The 13,896-nt window shown below is 34.5% G+C and overlaps 1 long non-coding RNA gene across 6 annotated transcripts in view; it reads left to right on the forward strand.

The window, feature by feature from the left end:
- Nucleotides 1-13,587, forward strand: part of LOC137849748 (uncharacterized) — a 28,393-nt gene extending 14,806 nt beyond the window's left edge. For 2 of the 6 annotated variants that reach the window (XR_011092050.1, XR_011092049.1), the window contains exons 2-4: nucleotides 1,844-6,090; nucleotides 9,380-9,435; nucleotides 10,458-13,587. This is a non-coding gene — a long non-coding RNA (uncharacterized lncRNA). The remainder of the gene's footprint in view (nucleotides 1-1,843; nucleotides 6,091-9,379; nucleotides 9,436-10,457) is intronic. The other 4 variants (XR_011092054.1, XR_011092053.1, XR_011092051.1 and 1 more) reach the window with 4 other exon arrangements.
- The last annotated feature ends 309 nt before the right edge of the window (nucleotides 13,588-13,896 follow it).

The following is a 13,896-nucleotide window of genomic DNA, read 5'->3' on the forward strand; positions in this document are numbered from 1 at the left end:
TTTTCTGTGGCCCAAATTTCCTAAAGTCTAGCAATACTGGGTCCTGCTCTAAATCCCACCCTTAAAGTTACACCTCACGAGCAAAGTATTTCAGAGGTACAGAAACAATCCATGAATCCTAGAATACCATGAATTCCATGTAATAGATCACTGTTGCACCATGGTGTTGAACAGACTACAAAAATCTCAGGGAAGAGCAATATGAGTGTCTCATAAACTACCTATCAATAACACATAGAAAAAAAAAAGTTATTATGAACAGCTGTAATGTGATGGATACTTGCAAGCTTACATAGCAAATGAAAAAACATCTTTACTACCTCTGAAAACAAGAGAGGATAAATTCTCAAAGGGCCTGAAACTCTGCTTCAATAATAAAACATTGGATTTCATTTTAATGGATGAAGAAGATTTAGTCATTAACCTAGGAATCAGTGGCTGTTCAAGCAGAGGTGATTATGATTTAGTGATATAATTTCTGTTCCAAAATAGAATGTAGCAGTAGCCAGTGTTATGTAAAGGGACTTTAGTGCATCAATTTCCAAAGAATAAAGTGTTGTTGGAATTACAAAAATGAGTAGTGCAGGCAAAATTAGCCATCCAAAATTATTGATTCCACTGATAGGAACAAATGTAACATAGGCATGTTACACAGATACATGGAAGCAATGTTAAAACATCAGCAAAAAATGACATAAATAATGGGGGAAAAAAGGAAGAAAGTAAATAGGAAGGATTTATCATTTAGTAAACTTTATGAAGTTAATAAAATAAAAAGGAATTTCATAAAGGAATTATTACAAAACAAAGCCACTAGGCAATAGCTTATGTACATTGTTAAGTATACATAATGAAACTGAATTGAATACAATTTTATGTGAAAAAATACATTTTTATGCAAAAAAAAAAAAAAAAATGACAAAAATACCATATCAGTGGAACAGCAAGCTTTTCTTTTGGGAAAAAAAAAGGGGGGAGGGGGGGGAGAATGTGAAGAAGCAGCTGCTAAGGTTGAGCAGTTATGAAATAGTATGTTCATACTTCAACCAAAATCTTAAACAAAGAGAGCTAGAAGTACCATAAACTATTTATCGTCTTTAAACAAATTCAAGAACACTTCAACAGACTCAGAAATAACTGATGTTCTTCCAACATTTAAGAAGAACAAGAGGCATTTATTACCTGATGATTGATTCTACAGGGAATTAGGAAATGGTAATTTGAGATTTAACAAATAAATAAACGTTATAAATATAAGAAGGAAAGTTAGCATGCTTGTTTGCAGAAAGTCTGCCTGATCCAAGATTTTTTTTTTTTTTTTTTTTTTTTTTCTGGAAACACCATAAATCTAGATTGGAAAATGCAACTATATTGATATTTTAATCTTGGACTTTTCTGAGTCAATTGAATTATTACCTGGACATTTGATTTAAAAAAAAAAATTGTAGAAAATAATACTAGCAGGGCATTTGTTTCAGACTAAAACTGGCTAAGAAGTCTCAAAAAGTAGTTAATGTAAAGTTCTTGATGAGTAGGACTGTTTCTAGCAGAATTCCTCAGATTTTTTTTTATTTTTATTTTTGATCCTGTGGAATTTTATCAGTGACATGAACAGGGATAAATTGTCTTTTCTGGCCTCCCTAGAAGACATAATATTTGATAGGGTAGTAAATAATTAGGGAGCCAAATCACGGTAAAAGAATGATCTGAACCGTGCCTAAAAACAATCACAAACAAGTAAAATATGCTTTAATTAAACATGCAAATACTTTGTTATGGGAAGCGGTGGTTTCACCATGTCTTTAAGTGGTTAATTTATCTGTTTTTTGTGAACTTCATCCAGTTTCTGCAGAAAATCTTCAAGGATTGTGAATACAAAAGTTTGGGCTGGATTATCATGACCAGAATGTCTTCTGATTAGGAAGTACCTGATGGTGGCAAACTTTGAATCCCTCTCCTTTGGGATCTGAAGAGAAGGTAAGAACTTCTGGCTGCATTCCTTTTTCTCATAGTTTCTGAAGCCCTGTGTTATGAAAATGCCTATATCTCATCTGGCCCTGAAAGATATATATATATAGTGATTTCTTTGTCATGTGAATGATCAGCAGCTGTCCTTACAGATTGCAGAGGGGAAGCTGGACAAGGAAAATGCAACAGAGGGTGTGAACTCGACAGAATAACTTCTCTGTCATATGTCTGGGTCTACAATGTCATTGAACTCTTCAGAACAAACTAATCACTGTATTTCAGGTCAGAAATCAATTTCCATAGATTAGGTTTGCAAGACTAAATACAAAGGTGCATGGGAACAGCAGAAATACATCTCTGTGTAAGATGTGATAGATATCACCAAGATACATCCAACACAGTTGGCTTCTAGCAGGAGAACTAGACCATGGTGGGAGTTTGGACCAGCTGTCTGAGGCCTGAAATGATTGTATCTGAGGGAAGCTGTTGTGCTTCTCAGTCCACTCTCCAGGTGAGTGTACAGAGGCCATCAGACAAAAAATCTTAACAGTTGTTTTTAGCTTCAAATTCTGCTAAGTGTCTGCCCTACCTATTCGAGGTTTCAGACTTTTTTTAGGTCTTTCCTGCTTTGCTTGCTGAAGACAATAGTTGATCAATTGTTCAAAGAATATTCTACCAAAAAATAAGCAGAAATTAGATTCAGCCTGTTTTCAGAAATCTGTGTGCTTTGAAAGAAGAGAGACAAGATAGCAAAAGCAACCAAAAGAAGTATTTTCCTCCTGAAATCTCTTTCAGCTAATTTAGTTACATGTAGTGATAGTAGATTAAAAATTCAGACTGAAGTGTAGCTTTGAAGTATCTTTCCCATCTCAATATTTTTTTCCCCAGCAGTATCAGAGACTTTGATTTGGAATGTACACAACAAAGGTATAATCATTCAATTCAGATTAAAGAAAAACAAAAACACAGTTCTTGTTGTGTGAAGCCGGTAGATTGTCCAGGCTTTTGCATTTGTATCATCCGGAGTTGGTCACCTGGGATACAAAATTATAAAACTCTAAATCCTGCAACCAATCACCGTGTCTTTTAAGGGGGTGTTGATTTCACGTGCAGAAGTGTGTGCACCAGTTTATAGCAACTAAAAAAAGCTCCTTTCTGTTTGCCATAAACTGAGCTGAATCAAGTAACTACAGTAAGATGGTTGTTTAAAATGGGTTTCTCCATGTGTGGCATCTTGATCAACATCTGGTTCTAGTTAACTTCTTTTCTGATGTTTTTGTTTACATTGCTGTGTTGAATTCATATTTAATTTTAAAACAAGACAGAGTATAAAGCTAGAAGTTCATCTGATTTGTACAAAGAAAAAGACCACAAAACAAATGTTATTGTCCAGTTTGTGCATAGAGAATTAGATGCTATCATATGATGGTTTTTGTCCTAAATCTGCTGTTTGTGATTTTTGCTAGAAAGGTTCACTTAACTATCCTATATAGCCATGCCTAAGGGTGCATTGAGGTCAGCTTTCTCTAAGATCTTTTATTCACCACCTTGCACAAAGTAAGTTTTCATGTACTATGACTGCATGCAGCTTTTGTCTGATAGAATCGGAAACTAGCATTTTTTATGGAATAAAATTAAAATTAAAATGTAGTGGTTTGTTTGCAATTAACCAAAATATATTTTTATAAAAAAAAAGAAAAATCACATTATATATCATAGTTTAACATTTTAACATTTAACAGTTTAGATTTAATCTTTTAAAACCTACCATTAATACATATATATATATATATTCATCCATATTTCAGCTGGCTAGGTGGGTTAAGCAAACTAATTTTTACCATTTGGGCATTTGTACAATCACATCTCACTTCTGTATCATTTTTCATGTGATTTTTAGTGACCTCAGAATAACATTTCAGCTTGTCCAGGCAGCACATCACTCCTGTCAATCAAATGGCTTGACCTTATCCTAACAAACTACTGGCAAATAAACTGTGATTAAACCAACCATTCCAGAGGACATCACAATACATATTTTCTGACAGAATTTAAAAGCACAAATTTCACATATATGTATTCACAGAACCAACAATCTATATTTAGCTTTATTGTATCTTTTTTCATTCCCAAACATGCCCATTTTCTGACATGAATTTCCTGCCACTGCAGACCACAGGTGCAACACAGCACAATCAGCAAAATCTCAACAGTGAAAGCAGGTATTTGGTTTAGCAGCAGCACCAGCAGAACATTACTTCCTATTTCTGTGGCTCCTCCCACCATCTGAACACAGTGATTTCATTAATTCACCCCAGTGTATCAGATTGCCATCATTTACATTGACTGACTTTTCCAACACTAGTTCACTTGTCTTGTTTTTTCTCTATTATGTCTTTCCTTCTTAGAATTTGAATCTCACAAATTACTTACTAACTTTTATTTTCATTATTGTGATACTTATTAACTCTCCCAGACTACTTATGAAAATACTTGATTTAATTCAAAATACTTTTTCTGGCTTTAATTCTCAGAGATCTGCAGGTCAGCCTCACCTTCATCCCGAGAAGGTAATGGAACAACTAGATCTGGAAACCAAATCCAGGCACATGAAGAACAAAAAGATGATTAGAAGGAGTCAGCAAGTGTTCACCAAGGTGAAGTCACGCTTGACCAACCTGATAGCATTCTATAATGAAAAGGCTGGTTTGGTAAACGAGTAGAGAGGAGTAGAAATTGCCTACCTAGACTTCAGTAAGGCTTTTGACACTGTCTCGCATAAGAACCTCATAGAGAAACTGATAATGTGTGAGCTGGATGAGTGGACAGTGAGGTGGATAAAAAACTGGCTGAATGGCTGGGCCCAGAGGGTGGTAATAAGATACATAAAGTCTGGTTGGAGGCCAGTGATGTACCGCAAGGATCAACTCCAGCTCCAGACCTGTTCAACATCTTCATTAATAATGTGTGTGGTGTGGTAGAATGCACCCTCAGTAAGTCTGAAAATAAAAGTGGGAGAAGAGGCTGACCCCAGAGGGTTGTGCTGCCATCCAGAGTGACCTGGAAACGTAGGAGAAATGGGCAGGCGGGAAGCTCGTGAAATGTAAAGTCCTAGAGTGGGTAGGAACAACCCCATGCACTAGGACATGCTGGGGGCCACACATCTGCAAAGCATCTTTGCAGGCAAGGACCTAGGAGTCCTGGTAGACACCGAATCAAACATGAGCCAGTAATGTGCCCTTGCTCTAAGGAAGACTAATGTTATCCTGGGCTGCATTAGGCAAAGTATTACAAGCAGGTTAAAATACAATTTCACCTTTGTACATCAACACTGGCTACTCCCAATAAAATTAAAACATACATATATACAAATATACATATTTAAATAATTAAATAAAGTGTATATGGCAGCCATTGAAAAACCTGAACAATAGTTTGTTTGTTTTTCCTCCTCTCCTTAATTTGGTTTACATTCTGTAGTCTAAGAAAGAGGAACAAGGATAACTTCTTCCACACAGCTTCCTAAGTAGGAACCTGAATGACCTTAAAGAAGGCCAAAAGAACTTCTGCAGTTCCAGCTCTGGGGACATTATATGACATATGCCTGAAAGGAAGAAATAAGAATTTTTGTCATTGAGAATTAAGAAAAGTATCGAACAACAGATTCCTTAGGGAATATGGAAGCTGACAATTTTTCAAAATCTATTAACTGAAAAGTAAAAATATGCAAATATATCAATAATCAGATATTGAAGCATTTCCAATTAACTCTATGACTCAACAAATTCAAATATGGATAAGGACATTATCTGTTTTCCATGGAATAGCTACATGTCAGTCAATAACAGAGATATACTACAAGGAAAGCAGAATTTATTATTCATCTGAACTCAAACTAATTCAACAATATAGCTTTCAGGCTTTAAGATATATATGTCACAATGTTGGATTCTGGGTCTCCGAGACATTGATTATTAGATATGACATGAGAGTAGAAACTTCCTCATTTATGAAAAGAATTTAAAATATATTCAAATATTTTTGCATGAGGAATGAATGGAACCCAACAATTTAGTTCTACTGACTTCACTGAAAGCATCAGCATGAAGAGAACTTTGCAAGGTAAACTTTTAATAATCCCTACTATCAGAAAACTTATTCTATTGAAGAGAAAATCAGAGAAAATCTACTTGTTAATAAATTATATTATGTCTTGTTCTATTTGTACTCTCTTCTTCTACATTTTTTTTTTTTTTAAAAAAAAAAAAAAAAGAAACATGGTACAATAACAGGTTTCATAAAATAAATGGTCAGAAAACTACACCAGAGTGTACCATAAGAAAAATATCTGTGTCCAGGTTTGTTTGGTTTTGTTTTACTTCCAGATCATTACTATGAGAAAGCATCAGCTTGAACTTAATACAGTCGCATTGGTGATTTTTATAGAGCTCTTGCCATTATTGAAAGTCGACTCACTACTTCCCCTAAGCATATGCCTGAATAACTGAAAGATCTGTGCATCAGAGTGGAATTAATGAGGGGACAGAGTCATATTAAAAATAGTGCATAGGGTAGGGGAAAATATTTTTTATTTCTTTGCCTTCTTTTATAATAATGTAAGGTCAGTAAAGAGACAAGTATATTTTTACTTTAACAAGATGTGAAACCAGGTATTAATGCAATTTGGCCTATAGTGAATAGCCTTATCACAGAGATAAAGTTTTTTAGAGTCTGCCTCTGTAGTTCTCCACTTCTAGAATATTATTATAGAAAGTATGTTGAAATCAGATTCTACAGCTTCTGCTGAGGACTGACACCAGTCTGCAAGCTCCAGAACATCTGCTAGTGCAGGAAGTGTCAGGTCATCTTGTTCTTAAGACTGTAAACAAAAATCAATATGTCTGAGAGTAGATTAAAAATAGAAAAAGGTTCTACATAATTACAGATTTTTACAACTGACAAAATATTTTTCATTTTAATTAACCTCTCTCCTGCCCTGGCTTCTGAAAATATCCCATCTGAGACCTTAGTCATTTGTTTAAACAGAAGCAAAATATTAAACCTGCAATTTCACACTATGGAGGTCACCTTCTATGAAAAAAATACTGAACCACTGCATAGCATTACAAAGTGTTTTGCTGGCAAGAAGTACTTTGTTCACAGTATTTTCATGGAGAATAACCTGAAGTTTGAGTTTAAGAAAATATTCTCTGATAAAGATCCTAACTATGACTCTCAAATGACTGAATAGAATATTAATCTGATATCTAAACTGTTCAAGGTCTTCACCTTGCTATAACACCATTTTTTGTTTGTTTTGTTTTGTTTTAAAAAAAGTCATAATAAAGATTCTCTCTACATTATCATTCAGAATAATGTCTTTGCCAATAGCAGGGGTCTAGAATTATATGATCCTTCCAATGCAAACCATTCTACGATTCTATGATGATTCTAAGAATCCAGAATAAGGGACAGACAGTATACAGTTCTTTTAGAAGTTCAGAAGGTGCAAACAGACAATTTTATATTCTTTCCAGTATAGTTTCAAAAAAAAAAAATGCTTATATATTTGATTTTCTTACCCTAATTGTTTATTTGATTGTCTAAAGAAAAAGAAGAAAATAACAATAATGAATCACAAGAAGTGAAGAAAAAAAAAAAAAAACGAAAAAAACACCTGTTTTTAGATATTGTTTCTGTACTATAAATCACGTGTGAAGAAAAAAATAGAATATTCATTTTCAAATATTCTCTGCCTCTGCTTAAATGTATGATTTTTGTCTATTATACAATAAATATTTTGTCCAATCTAGTCTATGCATACCAAAGAGGTTTTCACTTCTTCCTTTGGGAAAAGTCTCACAGATCCATAGACGTTGTTGTCACAGAGGTTATCCAGACATTTAACAGTTGTCCTTACTCTATGCAGTTATTCATGCTTCTGCTGTCCTTCTTTAGGCTAAACCAATTCCTGCCTATTACTGAGAAAGCCCTTTGGAAATTTGCAGAGAGATAACCTTCTGCTCCTTCCTCCAGTCAGTGGGTTTCAAGCTCCTATTTTTTTGTTGTTGTTGTCAGTGTTGTTTCTGAAAGCAGACTTCAAAAACAGATCTGCAATAGGTTTGTGATTAAATTCTTTACTGTGGTATCACCCCGTGACTCCATCTAGTCCTGTGTCCTCTTGTAGTAGATGCTGTGCATACATGCTGATGGACATGAAACCTGAACCAAAGAATTTTCAAAACTACTTCACAGCTCTCATCTTACTAACATGATCTGGTAAATCCAGAAATTTATTACCTATATTGTTATCTCCTTTTTTTGTGGAGAAAGTCCACTCTGGACAGACTTTACCTTCCATTTGGGTCAGTACTTAGGGGAGTTTCATCACACATGGAAGAAACAGGAGAGGAACAGCAAGCATGAGAGCCCAGAGACCCTGATCATGTTGGTAAACCCTGGGATTGAACATGTCACCTAATGTGTCTTTTAATAACAGGAAATGGTATCTGTGCTGAAAAAGCTTGATTCTGAATGAAAAGCAATGGAGGGAAATTCCTCACATGTTGAGTTCCCCCCACTTGTCTATAGAGCGTGAGTCATTATTTCTCATGGAAACCAATATGATTTAATTATTAAAATTGTGTGTGTGTATGTGTGTGTGTGTGTACGTGTGTGTGTGTGCATGTTCCTGTTCATTCTACATCTCACTACATCAGTTTTAAAAACTGGTTGCAAGTGCAATCACACAATATAGAGCAATTAAAAAATTACCTTGCAAAGTTGCTGAAGAGAAAGTCTTGAGATAATAATGTAACTGTAAATCATAAATGTATATTGAAAAATAGCACTGATCTAGAAATTAAAGGAATAACAATTGGTCTTTTTTTTTTTTCTTTCATTTTTTGATAAATTTTTGGGCATAATTTTCGAAACATATTCTGGAAATCTAGACATTAGTCTGCTTTCAAAGTTCTTTCTTCCTTTCTCTCTTTTCCTTCCTTCCTTCCTTCCCTCCTTCCTTCCCTCCTTCCTTCCCTCCTTCCTTCCTTCCTTCCTTCCTTCCTTCCTTCCTTCCTTCCTTCCTTCCTTCCTTCCTTCCTTCCTTCCTCTCTAACACTTTTTCTCTCCCTTTCTTTTTCTTTACCCTTCTTTTTCTTCTTATTATTATTATCTGAAACAGAACCAGTAAAAAATTTTCATAATTTCCTCATAAATTGTCTAACAGAAGGGTTTTGCCTCAGCCTAAATTGCCTGCTTGCACAGTCTTAATCTGACAGGCTGTTCAAAATATTTTTTAAGCCAGATGAAGGAATGGAATAGGTACATTTCTATGCAGCAATGAGTCAGTGGAAAGAGACCCAATGACTACAGGGGAAACAACTTACACATTTACTTGTCTTTTGAGCAGGTATTAATTATCTGGGGGAGATTATAAACTTGGTAGCCTGGATCCATATTAAACAGGTATAGTAGCTTATTTGTAAATGATTCATCATTTTGTAATGTGTTCTTCCTTTTTTCAATTAGCCTTGTGGTCACTTCTATATTTCATGTGATTGAACAGAAATCTATTACTTATGCCACCTGAGAGATTATTATAATATTGTATTTTACAAATTATTTTCTTCTGGTGGTTTGTCTGTACACTTCTTGCTTTAAAAAGATAAGCCCAAGAAAATAAACAAACAGTCCTAAGAATTTTCTGATTTAAATACATTCTCCAGCTTCAGGGTTCCAAGAAAGCATGAATCTCATGGCTTTTCCAGGGCATTGCAACACTGAAAGAGTATGTGCAGAAAAGCTTGAGATATATTCTAAACGATATGCATTTAATCTATGGAGAGTTGCACTTCTACCCTTAATTCAACAAAACTGAATAATTTGATTATCTGTGCATATGAAAAATCCCAGTGGGAGCTGGTGAAAATATAGAATTCCCATGTGTATCTGGCATGTAAACCATGTTCAGATCCATATGTAGCCAGAAATACTTCTGAGACAGAGACAGTCATTTTAAGTTTAAAACAGAAAATCTTCCACCTGTTTTGTATTTCCCATCTAGCAAGTTACAACTCTATTTACTCATGAGGAGAAGATCCTTACAGTGCCATCATACTCCTGGTAATGAGCAATGCCTGGTACTCCAGTATGATGTTCACTGAATACAGTAAATGACTTCGTAAAACAAGAAAAAGAAATGTTATTAATGAAATGAAATGAAATGAAATGAAATGAAATAAATAAAATAAAATAAAATAAAATAAAATAAAATAAAATAAAATAAAATAAAATAAAATAAAATAAAATAAAATAAAATAAAATAAAATAAACAGCTAAAAAAGGCTTTTGTAACTAAAACTGTATATATTCTTATCTATGCATTTACAGTGAGGGAACTAATTTTTGCATTTCTGTGTATATCTCATTAGACAAAGAATCTGATTTTGACATTCATTTTAAGGTTCCCATGTTTTCATTGCTTACAGCAGACCTTTGAGATTCAGCAAGAAGAAAGTTCTGGAAGATAAATATCTCCATTGTCTCCCATGAAAAAATTGTCTATGTCACAGGTACACGTGATGTCATTCCCATCTGTCAGCAAAGGCATGGCACCACGCCAAAATAATAACTGAACTTGAATGCTCGGACAGCACAACCAAATAAACAGCAAAATATGCTACAACAGGAGCTCTGAAAATATAACCTCCCTTGCAAGAGAGCAGAACAGAGAGCGAAGCTTCCCTCCCTAAGAGACTTTCTCCTTCAGACATGTTGCATGGGTCTTATCCTTGTGTTTGAAGGAACCACGAGAATGAAGGTTTTCTTATTCCTTCTCCACAAAAGCAGGGACTCAAACCAAACTGCTGCAACCATTTCACAAAGCCAATACAAGGCCCTAGTATACATTTCCTCCCTCATCTCTTCCTTCTTCCAGATGCAGTAGTTACTTGGAATTCAGCCTGACTGTGAATGTGCAGTGCTTGATAACACTGACAAACCTTTGTTATAAAGTTGCTATAGATGCTTACAACAGAACCATTTCTAACCTTGGGAAGAAACATAGGCAGTGTATTTAACAACATTAAAATAAAACTACTGTTCTGGTTGCAAAATCAATAATCTGTCTGTTACAAAAGGCCAACATTAAGACTTTCCGATTCATTGTCCTCTTGCAAGTAACTGAAACATTCCTTCACAACACGTCATGGTGCTTTTCTGCATTCTCTGTCCTATTGGTCAAGTGGAGCAGTGCAAAGGAAGATGGCTTAGGGCCCAATGACTATAGCTGGTGACTGAAGGTTTTCCTGACATGTTTCTTCCAGTAGGCTTGATGGACTCTTCAAGAAGAAGGTCACTTTTGTAGTTCCCCCAGAAGTTGCTATAGAGAAGAGCTCTGGCCTGTTATTTTCTGGGTCACAGATTTCTTACATAAATCTGTAAAAGTTTTCTTATATATATATAAAGTACTGACAAAAGATTGTTATTTATGTCCCACTCACCGTCTAAACATCTACAAAGGAGACATTTGAGAAGTTGACCTGACAAGGGCTTCACAGGGACTTCTTGCTGCAAAAAGAGATCAGCAGTAGCTAGGATTGTTGAGCACTTTGGGATAAAATAATGCATTGCTATAGTACACACCTGAAGAACAAAGGAAATCTTAAGGAGGACTGAGTGGGTATGTAGAATTACACAGTTCATTTAAACAATTTTCTTCCTGAAGATACATTTGGAGTTGATTAACATATACATAGACATTTGGCACCCTGGCTGAAGTGAATTTCCCTTCAAGCAAAGTAACAGCTCTTTTATTTCTTTTCATTCACTGAGCTCCATCAGGAAAAAAAAAAATAAATAAATAAAATAAGTGTACCTGGATTCTGCAAAGGGCCCCTGTGTCCTAACACAGCAGAAACTCCAGCTTCATTAGCACGCATCATTAAACATTTCATACAGAAAGGCACCATCTGCTCTTGAAAACGCTGGGACCTCTGCACATAAGGTGTTTGATTGCCTTCAGCCAAGAGGGACAGACTTTTGACTTTACCTACTAGACTCAGAGCTGGGGTTATTTCACCTAAGTGAATATTTTTCTCTTTTGCACAAACTACTGCTCCCCAGTATCAATAGCTGACTCCAGCTCCCTCATACATATTCTTTTTGGTCCCAGAGGATGGGAAATCATGCACTGGTTGGGCAGTAATATTCTAAACTATCAGTTACTTACCCATTTCCCCTCTTGCAATCCTCTTGTTAGATAGCTCTACTCTTACATCTGACCATACAAAAAGCATGTTCAGAGGCTTACAGTGAAGCAATCACAAGGGCTGTTCTCAGCCCCTTATTTTCTACTTTTCCCTTTCATGATCCCTGATCACTGCCCCAAGACTAAGAAGGACAGGGCTCACTGCTCAATCTCTATCATACCTCACTGTGGCCAGATTAACAGGTGTTATATGCTGTACTCTTCAGGGATGCCAGAGCCCATGGATGGTGTTATGTCAAAATGCCTATGAGCTCCTCAGGATGGACTGTAACATCAAAAACCTCCTAACTATGTGATTAATGCCTTAAATTTGTGCTAGAAGAGTGATGTGATACACCTCTTCTCTGATTTGTCAGAAAAATGAATGCAGAAAACAACTTTCAAGACACAGAAAACAAAACTTTCATGAAGATTGTACGCTCCCTTAATTGATCAGATTTATATTAGGGAAAACAAAAACAAAAACAAAACAAAACATAATTTCTGGATTCATTGGAAGAATTTGCATATTCTTAGTACAGTTACTTAGTAGCTATTTTCTTCTACTCTTCCTTCACCCAGTTACTTGTTATGAACGTATGGAATTATCTGAACTGTGAAGAATGCTGTTCCCTACATTATTAGTGTGTAACTGGTTTATTTTTATTTTTTTTTTTTGTGCTTCATTTTAAAACCTTTTTTTTTTTTTCCCTTAATCATTAGAGTAGACTGAAACATTTCCATTTTTAGTTCTGGGAATACTTATCAACCATATAAATAGTTACTTTTTTTTTTTTTTTTGCTCAGTTCTTCACCTGCCTACCATCTGATTGCAGTGACTCCAGCACTGCTACGCATGTTCCAGCCTTTTGTTCATAGCAGTTATTTACAAAATTCTGGGACCATTTTTTCACAATGTAAGGTCATTTTCCTTATGTATCTGTATTTGCCAAATTTTATTAACACACCTAAAAAAAATAATAAAAAAAATAAAAAAGATTCATAAACTTTCCTGTAAAAAATATTCCTGGTCTCCTCAATACATTTGATATGTAGCTGTGGCACAGAGTCATTCCTAGTAAACAGAATTAGCATTCCTTCAATTACTTATCTTTATAAGAATTAAAATTCTTTCCAGGATATTTAGTTCTTAGAGCATTTTATCACAGCATGTTTCAGTTATAAACATGCTCTTTCTTGCTAGGAATGACACTAATTTTCCAGTTAGTTATCAAAGCAAATTATTCCTAAATTTATAGCAGTCTGCCATACATTTACAGAATTAGATCATAAATCTATATTGTTATCTTCAAAAACATGATGACGTGCATTTTTCCAGTCACAGTGTATAAACAGATGTATTATTTTTTCCAAGCAAAAAATAGAATAGAATAGAATAGAATAAAATAAAATAAATAAAATAAAATAAAATAATAAAATAAAATAAAATAAATAAATAAAATAAAATAAAATAAAATAAAATAAAATAAAATAAAATAAAATAAAATAAAATAAAATAAAATAAAATAAAATAAAATAAAATAAAATAAAATAAATCCTCTCCCTTTATCTAAAACATATCTGTCTATGACTTGATAAATATGTTTCTTTAATTGTATCCTCACCTTCATGACAAGAATAATTTCTAATGGGAAAGACAAGACATAGACAATATTGAT

The sequence above is a fragment of the Anas acuta genome, chromosome 1, assembly GCF_963932015.1.
Source record: "Anas acuta chromosome 1, bAnaAcu1.1, whole genome shotgun sequence".
NCBI classification, from domain to species: domain Eukaryota; kingdom Metazoa; phylum Chordata; class Aves; order Anseriformes; family Anatidae; genus Anas; species Anas acuta.